At 52.1% G+C, this 13,159-nt stretch overlaps 1 protein-coding gene across 1 annotated transcript in view; it reads left to right on the top strand.

The window, feature by feature from the left end:
- Nucleotides 1-2,177: 2,177 nt before the first annotated feature.
- CRACDL (CRACD like) overlaps nucleotides 2,178-13,159 on the top strand; it is a 150,354-nt gene continuing 139,372 nt past the window's right edge. The window contains exon 1 of the mRNA XM_033238968.1: nucleotides 2,178-2,862. The gene's annotated coding sequence lies outside the window, so the exon portion shown is untranslated. The remainder of the gene's footprint in view (nucleotides 2,863-13,159) is intronic.

Genomic DNA, 13,159 nt, shown 5'->3' with positions numbered 1-13,159 from the left:
CACCTCGCCTGGCTAGCTTTTTTTTGTATTTTTTAGTAGAGACGGGGTTTCACCGTGTTAGCCAGGATGGTCTCGAACTCCTCACCTCGTGATCCGCCCGTCTCGGCCTCCCAAAGTGCTGGGATTACAGGCTTGAGCCACCGCGCCCGGCCCGGTACTTGCCCTTCTCACGCTAAGTCTCCTCATCTACCACATGGAGATAATAGCAGCATCTCGGCGGCAAAACCAGGGTAATGGCAGGTCTTAGCTCAGAGGGTCTGCTGGCAGGTGGATGATTTAAATGAGTGACTGTAAATGGCTTAGATCAGTGCCTAGTATTTGATAAAAGCGTGTTCCCAGTGAGGTGCGATATATTTAGAAGTAGCATGGTCTTCTTTCTTTTGGCTTGTCAATGAGGTTCTCCTTCTCTGAAAGGGATGTGTTCAAGGGTAGCTGAGAGATTTTCCTGGAGCCTCAAAAACAACCAACCCCGTGCTCTTGGCTTTCTGGTTGTCCATGCAGGCTGCAAGAAACGCTATGTGGGGTCTATGTTTCTTTTGCAACTTTGACACATCCTTACTTGAACATTTTAGCCATTTCTCAACCTGGCTTCAAGGCTTGATCCAAAAGGCATTAAGGAGGGGAAAAGCCTCCTTGACTGCCAGCCACTTGGCAGGGCCCTGGGAACCAGAGCTCTTACCAGAAGGTGAAAGTCCCAGGGGTAGGGGAGGGGCACTCTTCCTTTCCACATTTGTAAAGCATGATGGTGAAGGTGCTTGCTCTACCAGGCTCCAGATAATTGTCCATTTTCCCAACCTATTCACAAAATTCCCCACCAGTTTCTATTTTGAGTGTTGACACCATGTTCTCGGCCTTAACTAATCACCAGGAACTTCAGTTTTTGTGTTCTGAAAACCTCCAGGCACTTCAAAAGCCACCCACAGAATACAAATAAAGCCAGAGGTTTCAGATATTCTGGAAACAAAATTCTTCGGTAGAAAGGCAGTTTATGGAGTCCATAAATATTTAGTAGTTACGGCAACAAAAACTAACGTGATTTTGAAGAGCGAGGAGCAGAGGCTCAAGGTGGGAGAGGAGAGGGGAGTATAGCTTTTTTTTTTGTAGTTGTTCCGTTTAGTTTGAAGATTTTGAAAAAAGCAAACACACAGGCACCCAACAAACTCGTTGTCTCTGATTGTCATGAGTCAAGCGTTCATTGTGAATGCAGGTTATTAATTTGGGGGGCTAGAAGGCTGAATCACTGTTTTTGTTCTTTTCATACAGGGAACTTAAAGCACTTAACCATCAAAAGAGGCTTTTAAGTGAATAGCTTGTGCCCAAGGGCTAACATTAAAAATTCAGAATGGAAACTTCGTTTGATATGCCCAAGTAAGTGGGAATCTGTCTTGGGCCTCGTTTCCCTCGATTCTTCTATCTGGGATTTTGATCCCGTTGAAAGCCACAGGTGGAGAGAGCTCCCTCCGGGGTCCAGGCCGGCTCTGCCTCCGACAGCGGAGCAGCGCGGCTTTTCCAGGCCTCCGGTGTGCGCGGCGCTCACCGTCCGACCCAGCGTCCCGCGGAGTAGCGCGGTTTCCGCGTGACCCCCTCCAAACAGCGCGGACCTCGCCGCTCATTCTGGCGTCGGGTGACATCAAGAGTCCCCATCTGACGTTAGCATCATCTCTTCCAGCCCGGGCTGAAGGCGTCCCCTGCGGACTCCTAGCGCCCTGGGCTCCCCGCTGGGACGCAACTCCCGCGCCTCTAGCCTGCCTGGCCCGGGGCGTGCACCGCCGGGGAAGGGGCCGCCGGGCTGTACCATCCGCAGACCCAAGCCGCGGCTCGGGCTCTGAAGGAGATTCGCTGGGTGACCACCCAAGGCGCCTCCCTCGTGCGCGGTCTCCCTAAATGGACCAGCCCTGTCTTTACAAGAAAAAGCATTTTTAAAAAAGAAGAAAGAAAGAAAGAAAATAAAGAAAGGCGAGCGCAGCTGAGACGGCATCAGCTGTTTTTCTTCCCACACTCGCCAGTGTCACACCCATGAATCACCTCCAGACTGGGCGGCAGCTTCCCTAATTAGCCTGGAGACGCTCGGGACCCACACGGTTATAAAACAACAACAATAACAAACTTTTACTTTTATTCAAATGCACACTTCCTTCCCCCGGCGCCCACGCCTGCCGCAGGCCACCGACTTCGAGGGCGCATCCGGAGGTGACCTGGAGTCCCGGGTTCCTCTCCCCGTCGCGCGCCGGTGCCCTGGGCCTGTCCCGGACTGACTTGACGCCCGCTCAGGGTCTCCGGTGCGCCCCGGCCCTCCCGGAGCCCCGACAGCGCCGCTGCGCGGACAAGCCGAGGCGGGTCGCGAGCGGCGCGGGCTTGGGAGGGAGCGCTGGGCAGCCGGGCCCGCACCCCGATCGCCCTCCCGCCTCCCGCGGGGCGGCCAAGGCCCAGGCCGGCCCCTACACCCCCAGCCCCGAGGTCTCGGCCCCGCTCCGCCCGGCGGCTGCGGAGGCGGCGTTGGGAGCGGCGCGCCGCGGGGGAGGTGCGCGCGGCGGCCGGCGAGGGGAGCTGAGCGGCGTCCGCCCCCGCCGAGCCGAGCGGAGCCGAGCGGAGCCGGCGCGCCCGCAGCTGGGAGCTGGAAGCTGGGAACGCGCCGGTCGCAGGGCCGGGCCGGCCGCGGGAGGGTGGTGTCAGCGCCCGTGTCCCGCTCTCCGGCCGCAGACCCGGGCTGTCTGGAGGCCGCGCGGCCACCTGCTGCGTCGGTGCAGCTTCGGGCGGGGGCCAGACGCGCACCGCGGCGGGAGCAGCCCCGGCTCGCCGCACCCCGCGAAAGGTGCCCTTCTCTGCGCGTCTCGCCGAGCCCGGGCCACGCTCCTGTGCCAGGTACCTCAAGGGGTTTGAAATCGCGTGGCCCAAGGCAGGCGTGGGTCGAAGACGGGGTGGGCGCGGGGGCACCGGGCGGGGGTGGCGTGGGCTGGGGCTAGGGGGTCGAGGGCAGAGACCGTAAGGCCAGGGGCCCCTCGGACTGGGAGAGGCGCCACCCCCGCCGCCGAAGCCCTGGGCAGCTCCTGGGGCCGAAGGGGAGCCGGACGCGCTTGTGCGAGTGCCCAAAGTTTCCCTTTGCTCACTTTGCTGGACTCAACTTTCCATTATGAGGCAAAACCAGCAGTTTACGCGCCAGGAAAATGAAAGAGGAGGGAGAGAAGGTCCTGCTCGGTTGAAATTGTTAGCATGCGAGGTCTTTATGCCTACTGTCTCCACACGCCCTTGCAGGGGAAAGGAGCGCGCACATTCACGAACTGCCTTATGCTTTAGGTGATGGTTTATTTAACAGGTTTTAGGCTTTGATTACATGCCACCCGGGAGGGATTCTGGAGTTGATCTAGGAAGTGTTCACATTTTTAATCAACAAAAATTTGTTGAACAGAACAAAGCTTTGGTATGAAGTTCGCATGTGATCAGAGCATAATAGTCACTTGCTTTTAAATGCAAGTCAGAAGCAGTGCCGCTGTGTGAATTTGACTCCGTGTAGGTGCAAGCCGCCTGCAGGCATTAGGTCCTGCTGACAGTTTTGAGCCAGGAAATCTAAGTGGAAGACGGGCAGCTGTGTTACCCTTTTAGAGCCAGCTCACACCTTCCCAAACTGGTCTTAAAGTATCCTACTCGGTTATTTGAGCCTGCAGGCTTCCTTCATTTGCATAATATACCATAGACTAGAATCTGTGTAGACCCCTGGTATTTTCCCTGGAGCTCCCACGGACGCACACCTGGAATGATGGAGCACTGTGGTCACCCTAAGAACCTACTGAGGTTATAAAACTGTGAGGAGAAAGATATCTAGAGACAGCGTCGTGTGGTGACATCAGGCATCCCTGCTTTGGAGGTGGTGGAAAAGGTTGAGCTGGGCTGGTTTCTGGGCTCTGCTCCCGTGCTGTGCCATCTTGGAGCCTGAGGCAAGAGGAAAAATCAGAATCACTGATCCTATCTTTATTTAAAAGTGTGAGATTTTGTACATTGTGGATTTCTGTATTTGTTTTGAGGTTTTAAAATATTGTAATAAGGCATTTATCTGACTGCATTTTTGGTACCCCCTTAAATTTTGTGCCTGTGGTGAGTACTTCGCTTGCCTCACCCTAATTCTGGACCTGCTCTGAGAGTCAAGTTCTTAATCTCTAAGCATCTATTTCCTCACTTAGAAAATAAAGTGTACCATCCATGGATGCTGCGCAGCTTAGCTACTGCAGAGGATCAGGCATATGGGGCTCACTAACAGGTGGCTGTCCTACTGGGATCACTGCTCAGCTTGGCCCTCTTGGGCTAGTTAAGGTGAATCTTGGCCCGGGCGCGATGGCTCACACCTGTAATCCCAGCACTTTGGGAGGCCGAGGCAGGTGGATTGCCAGAGGTCAGGAGTTCCTGACCAATCTGGCTGATGTGGTGAAGCCCCGTCTCTACTAAAAATACAAAAAATTTAGCAGGATGTGGTGGCGTGCGCCTGTAATCCCAGCTGCTCGGGAGGTTGAGGCAGGGGAATTGCTTGAACCAGGGAGCTAGAGGTTGCAGTGAGCTGAGATCGCACCACTGCACTCCATCCAGCCTGGGTGGCAGAGTGAGACTCAGTCTCAAAAAAAAAAATAAAATAAAATAAAAACCTATAACCAAAACAAAAAAAGAATCTTGACCAATCTCAGTGCGCTCTTCAGGGAAATGAGAGCAGTGATAGTGCTATGGTTTGAATGTTTGTGTCCCCCAGAAATTCATATGTTGATTCCTAATCCTCAAGGTGATGGTATTAAGAGATGAGGCCTTTGGGAAGTGATAGGTCATGAATGAGCTTGGTGCCCTTATAAAAGAAGCGCAAGGAGCTTGCTTGTCCCTTCCACCACATGAGGACACGGCGAGGAGCTGCCTTCTGTGAGGAATGGACCCCCCACCAGACACCCAACCTGCCAGTGCCTTGATCTTGGACTTCCAGCCTCCAGAACTGTGAGGAATAAATGTTGTCTATGAGCTGCCTGGTTTGTGGTATTTTGTTATAGCAGCTGAAATGGACTCAGCTGGCCAGCCCTGAGGGATGCTCTCGGTTAAATGAGAGAATAGATGTGAAGGTACCAGGCCTCCAGGAGGGCGGGTTTTCTGTGATGTGCTGGTGGGCCTGTATACCCACTTAGCTACCTTGACTTAGCTACCTTGCAGCCACTAGCTCTTCCCCTGCAGGCTGGCCCCGTGTCTTGTCATGCAGTCGCTTGTTGTGCACATCAATACTGCTTGTGTTGCAGGCAGACTCTCTGGGTGGAAACCTGCCCCGGGTTTATTGTGGAAGGGTACAAAATTTTGTGTAAGTGAGATTGATTTTGCTGTCCCCAGTGAGGTTCCTTGGTTCCCTTTTGGGTATACTCAGTTCCCAGTGCATGGTTCTGTGTTTCCGGAGCCCAATGAATGGTATTATTTCAGTCGCTATCTAGCTTAAAGGTAGCTTTGTCCCTGGAGAGTCAGTCTCTCAGTCTCTCCAGGTTACTCCTCCGGGGACTCCTTTTCGCTACAAGTCACCCCTGGGCACCAGGAGAGGGTTGTAGTCCCATCAGAGCTTGAGAGGAGTGGCCCTGGCTGGTCATCTGGTCCTCTTGCGGTGCCCCAGTGCGTCCCCTTCCCCTCCACATGGAGCCTCCTGCTCACGTTTCCATCATTGTCCAGCTGGCGTCCCCAGGGTGAGCCACAGCGGGGACCTGGCTCTTGCATTGGCCCAGAGGTCCCCACACTCTGAGGTCTCTTCTGGGTCCCTATTGGGCACCTGGGAGCCCGCCCAGGTTGTGCTGAACTGTGTTAGGCCTCCATTTCTACTGTTCTGAGCTCGGCCTTCCCAGAGTTCCCGCAGGAAGTAGGACAGGAACATCCCCTCAGCCCCACCCCTGCCCCTCCAGCAGGGAGGGCGGGGGGTGCACAGCGGTAGGTGCTCAGTGCCTGGGTTCATGTCCCAGGCCCAGAGGCCATTTTTCTACCTGTGGGGCGGGGCTGTTTCTTAGGTTCTGTCTTCTGTCCTCTGCACATCATGGCTTTGGGGAGAGCTCTAGGCTCTAGCTTCCAGGCTTTGCCCTTGATACATAAAAGGAAGTTTAAACTATTTCTGTATTCATCAATGCCCTAGGTTAAGTGTGCTAGGCCTTTTTGTTACCTGAAAAAGACTGGGAGAGCCATCAGGGCTGCTGGAGACTTCAGTCAGGGCTGGGAGAAGGCAAGGAAGGAGTAGCTGGTGGCGGCGTTGCGGGGATCGAATGGCTTTCTGGGTGCACAGGCTGGCGTTTTCCAAACCACCGTTCCTATTTATGCTATTGCCGCCTCGTCGTCAGAGCAACCCCCCCGTGTGCTTGGCACTCACTGCAAGCCGGAAAGGTCTGAGTCGTAATTGCTTCTTGTGGTGAATAAGATGAGCCCTTGTCAAGCCCGAGCCCTGGGTTTAGTTCACACTCAGTTCACGATGGATTTGGAAGGAGAGTTTTGACAGATTACCTTGAAGATATTTGCATTGCATTTAAGGGAGTCTAACCCATAATCCTGAGCCAAGTGGATAATGAACAAGAGACGCTGTTTCTGGCGGTGCCCAGTGAATTTAGCAGTGAAATGATGAGAAATGATAAGACAGTCGTGTGATGTAACAGAGCACTCCCTTAGCAGCGTCAGCCCTCAGCTTTTCGCAGGCTCAGATGCCATTCCAGAGGAGACTGCTGGTAGGAAGGATTCTTAGACATTTTTCTTATGATCTGGGTATCTGTGAAAGGAAATTATGGAAGATCGTTTCTAAAAGTGAGGATGGAAAGGTATTTATTTGCTCAGGCCTCCTCCTGGCTGTGGTGTGTGGGGCGGGTTTTTAACTATGTGTGCAGTTGAATAACTTCCAGAAGTATTTGCCCTAACCTCTGAGGTCCATACACTAGTCTGTCCATGGTATCTACCCTTATATTCTCATGTCTGTCGGAAGCACCAGAACCATCAGCGGTGGGGTGTGCAGTTCCCAAGAAACTACTGTCGGAAACACTGCCCCGTATGTGGGAGGGGAAAATGTCAGGGAGGTTGCCTTCTTTTTAAAGCAGTTGGTCCAGTCAAGGTCAGGAGAGTCAGGCTCTGGTGTCTTTTTGTTTTCTGAGAGTCTTGCTCTGTTGCCCAGGCTGGAGTGCAGTGGCGCGATCTCTGCTCACTGCAACCTCTGCCTCCTGGGTTCAAGGGATTCTTTTGCCTCAGCCTCCTGAGTAGCTGGGATTACAGGTGCCTGTCACCACGCCTGGCTAATTTTTGTGTTTTTAGTAAAGACGAGGTTTCTCTATGTTAGCCAGACTGGTCTCCAACTCCTGACCTCAAGTGATCCACCCACCATGGCCTCCTGAAGTGCTGGGATTACAGGCGTGAGCCACCATACCCAGCCCAGGCTCTGGTTTCTGCTGTGCCACTTAGAAGTCTTGCAACCTCAGTCACCCCTTAGATGGGCTGGGGGGTGGCAGACACACACGCACGCACACACACGCACACACACGCACGCACACACACGCACACACACGCACACACACGCACGCACACACACGCACACGCAGATGCACACACACGCACGCGCACACACACATGCATGCTCACACACATGTACACACGCGCACACACACGCGCACACACGCATGCACACGCACACACACACGCACATGCACACACACACATATGAGCGTTACATGAAGTGCTGTGTGACAAACATAGAAAATGCTCCCTAAATTATTTATAGGTATTACTCTCTTATTGTCTTTCTTGTAAGAAGGTGAAAGGGCATTTGTTATAACTACCAACTAGGACCCCCACTAATAACGCTCCCTAAAGCAATAAAAGGTCCTTCTACATCTGAGATCTGACGGCATTTAAGGAAAATGAGCCTAACTGCTGTACACAGTGCCCCTGAGCACAGCTGCCGGTGGAAGCTGCCATGTGGGGAACAACCTTGATGCAATTTAGAACACACAGGGAGAAGTGAGGGGATGGAAGAGGGGTGGGTGACACAGGACAGGGGTGAGACAGAGATGGGGTAGGTGATATAGGTAGGATAGGGTGGGGACAGAGATGCAGTAGGGGACACAGGACAGAAGGTGGGGAGAGGGATGGGGTAGGGGACACAGGACAGAGAGTGGGGATGGGGATGGGTTGGGGACACAGGACAGAGGGTGGGGACGGGGATGGGGATGGGGACACAGGACAGAGGGTGGGGACGGGGATGGGGTGGGGACACAGGACAGAGGGTGGGGACGGGGATGGGGTGGGGACATAGGACAGAGGGTGGGGACGGGGATGGGGTAGCTGGAAAGCATCCGCGTGTCCCATCTTGCTCTGCAGCATCTGCCCTCCCCACCAATGTGTGGGGAGAAGGACGTGACTTGAAGCCCTCGCATGGGGGCCAGAGATGGGAGCTGCCCTGGGCCAAGACATACGCCCCTGTCCTGTTGGAGAGACACAGGGATGGTTCTGCCCTGCCACGTCTGGGCTCACTAGTGAGTGTGTTGAACAGCCTTGGATTCAGAGGACCAGAATTGGATCACCAGTGGGGAAGCGAATTTTGAGGGAATATCCGGTTCCTCTGGGTAACTGGTCTCGTGCATATGAACGTGTCGTGGTGTCGAACACCTTTTCCATGTCGAATGTATAGTGAGTCTTTGCTGCCCGGCTGCCTTGGGTCCATCTGGCGCGTCATGAATACTAGGTGTCTTAGAGCTCGCATCCCCTCCTCTGTTTGATACACACCTGCTCTACTTACTCTTTATCTCTACTTGACATATCCTGTGAGATTCACCCATTGCATTTGTTTGTTTGTTTGTTTGTTTGTTTTTTGCTTCAGAATTGAATGTTCCCAAACAATTTAACAAATGCCCCTTATAGAAGACACTAAACTCGTCCCTGGGAATGGGTTTTGAGATTGGGCATATTTTCGTGAAGCCATCATCCCGTCCAGATGGGGGAGCCTGCTGTGCCTGGGGCATTCTGGGATGTGGTGGGGTCTGTAGAGGTTCGTGAAGCTTTGCTTACACTCACTTCAGGTCCACAGACACTGAACTTTGTGTTCAGGGATGGTTTCTTCCTCTGGCTCCTCGGGACAGAGACATGACCAGGGAGGCGGCTCACCCATCCCACTGTAGATGCTGCTTGGAGTCTGGGGCACACCGGGCTGCTCTCTGAGCTCTTGGTGTGCTTACACCTGTGTGACTACACACAAGGTCTGTACCAGACAGGTAAGGGAGCAGGTGCGGTGGGCAGAGGGGCCACACCAGGTCCATGGATGTCGACCCAGACCGTAGCTCTCGGGTTCTGTCCCTTCTGTGCAGGTGGCATGGGAAATACTGCAAGTGCTCTGAAGCCCCATCTCCACTCTTCACCTCCTTTCTAATCTGAGTTTAACACCCCTCTCCTGGCTCTGGAGTTTCTATGATCTTGCGTTAGTACTTTAGTTATTGACCTTTCTTCCCCAGGGAGGGGTACCAAGAACTTTTTTGTGGATCTTTTCTGCATGGAAGATTTGTGACTTAGATTCTGCAGCACTAGCTTGTCCAGTGGAGGTGAGGAGGGAGAAGAAATGATGTGTTTTCAGGGGTCAGACCCACTCCCTTGAGGTCTGAGTCACACGGCCACACCTCTCCGTGTGATTCGGTCTGGGTGATTCGGTCTCTGAGCTGTGATCATTTCTACAGGAACTGAATTCCATGTAGTTTTGGTCGATTGCTGGGTGTCAGCTACATGCTCCATTGGAAATCACATTCTGAAATTATCCTGTGTTAGTTAGTGCTTCCAATATGCTCTCTGGTTGAAAATGGCACTTTTATAGACAAACACAAGCATTTTGAAGGTTTGAGTCACTCGCTTTGTGAGGCTTGGCCGGTGTTATCTTGTTCTCTTCACAGCCTTTGTGAGTCAAAACAGGTCTTTGAGTGGAGGTGTGCTGGTGCGGGGGTCTTATGTGGTACCACACTCTAAAAAATGACTGAATGAATTTTGTGGGCCTGCATCAGACTCTTGAGTAGCTGGCCTCTCGGTAGGGGAGGAAGCCCTGTAGACCGGACATGGCCAGGTCAGCCAGCAGGGAGGGCCCAGCAGGTAGCACGGAGAAGGCTGGTCGGCTGTCGGGCTCTGAATAGACTTGAGATTTCCCTCACCTCGGTCAGGCTGCTCTTTGGCCACTGTGTTATGTGGCTTGAGGCTAGGTGCTGCAGTAACTGTCTCTACCATCAAGCCTGGAAGCGGAACAAGAGGGGATCTCTTACAACATTTGGGGCATAGCCTTCTGAACTTCAGTCTGTGCTAGAGTGACTATACATACATACGTATATGCACCAGAGTACATATTTACCCCAAAGAGGTCATGTCTGTATTGTTTTGTGAGCTGTCTTTTTGTTTTTTTTTTTTTTGAGAAGGAGTCTCTCTTTGTTGCCCAGGCTGGAATGCAGTGGCACAATCTGTGATCACTGCAACCTCCGCCTCCCAGGTTCAAGACATTCTTCTGCCTCTCGAGTAGCTGGGATTACAGGCACACACCACCATACCTGGCTAATATATATATATATATTTTGTATTTTTAGCAGAGACAGGGTTCCACCATGTTGGCCAGGCTGGTCTTGAATGCGTGCCCTCAAGTGCTCCACCTGCCTCGGCCTCTCAAAGTGCTGGGATTACAGGCATGAGCCACCGCACCTGGCCATGAGCTCCCTTTTCAAAATGAATGGTACAAGTTGCGCCTCTTTTCCACAGTACTAGATTATTAGATATTCTTCATTTGCATCCATTCTCAGGGCTGCAAGAAATTACATTGTAGGGATAGGTTCCAGTCCCCGAGCCCTGTCTGGGATGCATGTTTAATTAAGTCATTTTCAACCATTTGCCAGTTAGTAACATGAGGATATACATGCTTGTGCATTTGTCATTTAAAATTGTGATGTTTTGTGCATCATGGGTTTTGTATTTTTTGCGTGTTTGTCTGATCAGTGCCTTTGCGTACTGTCTCCTAAGATTTCCTGTGTATATACCAGACTCCTCCTTTGATATGTCCTGCCTGAAATAATTTTTTCACACCAAGTTTTTTTTTCCCAAGAGATGAATCTTTACCAAGATTTCCTGAATCTTGGTTGGCAGCATCTGTGTTACTCAGGATTCACTCTCATTCGCTGAGGCAGAAGAGGATTTAGCGCAGGGAATTCAGGACCCACAGAATTGTTGCAAGCTTGGGCCTCGGCTTCATGTACTGGAACCACCGCAGAGTGACACTGAAGAGCTGGCCGCCGGTAACTCCTGCCTCCAGCATGGCCGGGGAGTCATTGGTGGCTCCAGGTCGCACACCTCCCACCATCCACCCGCCCCAGGGAGAGTCCCACCTGCTGCTGTGCGTTAGTGGAGGAGGCTCTGTGACCTCCGCCTCCGTCCACAGGGGAAACCAGATACATCCATAGTGGGGCCTCTTGACATGAGCCCTGAAGCCTCCCTCCCTGCTGTCTCTTAGAAGTCAGATTGGACGCTTCCCAGCCTGACTTTCAAAGCACGTGGAGAAATGAGGGGAAGCCACAGGCAAATAGTTCCAGCAGATTTACCTTGCATACAAACCAAGCACTTAGAATCCCTGGGGACCCGCCCTAGCTGAGAGGGTGGGTGGGTTGTAAGGGGCTGTCTGGTGAGTCTATCTGGGCATTGGAGAACCTTTGCGCTCTCTTCCCCGTTCCTGGCTGTGTTGAGTCAATGCCGAGCAACCCTTCGCTGCAGGCGTGGGAAGGAGGCAGGAATTAACCCACTGCTAAGTTAATAGCCAGTGTTTTTTCATGAGTCATAATTGATTCGCATTCAGTTTATGAACAACATTTCTCTTTGCCTCTTCAAACAGGCCTTTGTGCATAATTACTGTAAATTCAGGTGTCTGTAGAGTTCCAAGCCGCCCCTCTGAGTGGATCATTGTATTTTCTGTGTTCAGAGAGAACATTGCTGAGGAAGGGTTCCAGGAGACACGTTGTCTTTAGCAACCCCAAGTGCAGCTGGGGGCCTGCAGAGGGTTGGAGACTATGGGGGCAGCTACTGGCCTCATGGTGCATGCTCTTGGGAGCCAGCAGTAGGTGTCACCCCTTCAGAGATGGACTGTTTAAAATGGCCTGGTGCTCCCTGCCCTGTAAGCTCCCAAAAGGATGGTGGGAGGAGATAGACAGAAGGCGCCCAGCCCCCTCTAAGTTGAGGTGGAGTGAGACAGCCTTCCCCGTTCTAATACTGGGAGGGTACAGTGGCTCATGCTTCTAGCCCATCCAGGAATTAGGCCTGTCCAGGGAACCCATATTTTCTTTAAAAAGAGAAAATAATACTCATTTCACATGTACCAGATGAGTCACCTTAGGTTTCTATGGCACCTTCTCTTTGTGAATTAAAAATAGGATTTGATTTGTATGTAACAACTGGTTTCCTTTAACTTTTGAGGGGTAAGCGTTGATTGTGTATTGTGAAGTAAATTGTAATAATTATTTTACCAGCTACAGCGGCTTTTCTTTAAATTCTTCTAACCATATTAAATGAGATCTTAAAAATTGTAAAAAAAATACAATTTTTTGTAGTATATAAGTACTGGATAATCCAGGCTGCCTAATGCATAACCCCTCCCTCCTGCCCACCCCATATTGTGATTTGAAATAATTAATAAAGTGTGTGTGTGTGTTCACGTGTGTGCACGCACTTGTGTGTATTTAGAAGAGAAGCCCATTCCAGCTCAGAGATTTGATGCTGTTTTCCACCCGTCAAACATTGCTCTGCCTTTTGGGTAACTTCACCTTTACCATCTTATTTAATCCTTGCAGTCACCCTGTGTGTGTGTGTTGTTTTTTTTTTTGAGATGGAGTCTCGCTCTGCCGCCCAGGCTGGAGTGCAGTGGCTGGATCTCAGCTCACTGCAAGTTCTGCCTCCCGGGTTCCCGCCATTCTTCTGCCTCAGCCTCCCAAGTAGCTGGGAATACAGGTGCCCGGACCTCGCCCGGCTAGTTTTTTGTATTTTTTAGTAGAGACGAGGTTTCACCGTGTTAGCCAGGATGGTCTCGATCACCTGACCTCGTGATCCGCCCGTCTCGGCCTCCCAAAGTGCTAGGATTACAGGCGTGAGCCACCGCGCCCGGCCCCTGGGTGTTTTACAAGTAAGAAGACCCAGGCTT

This window comes from Trachypithecus francoisi, unplaced genomic scaffold (genome assembly GCF_009764315.1).
Source record: "Trachypithecus francoisi isolate TF-2019V2 unplaced genomic scaffold, Tfra_2.0 Lachesis_group17, whole genome shotgun sequence".
Lineage (NCBI taxonomy): Eukaryota > Metazoa > Chordata > Mammalia > Primates > Cercopithecidae > Trachypithecus > Trachypithecus francoisi.
Note: the sequence above shows the minus strand (reverse complement) of the source record. Positions and strands in the feature narration are given on the sequence as shown.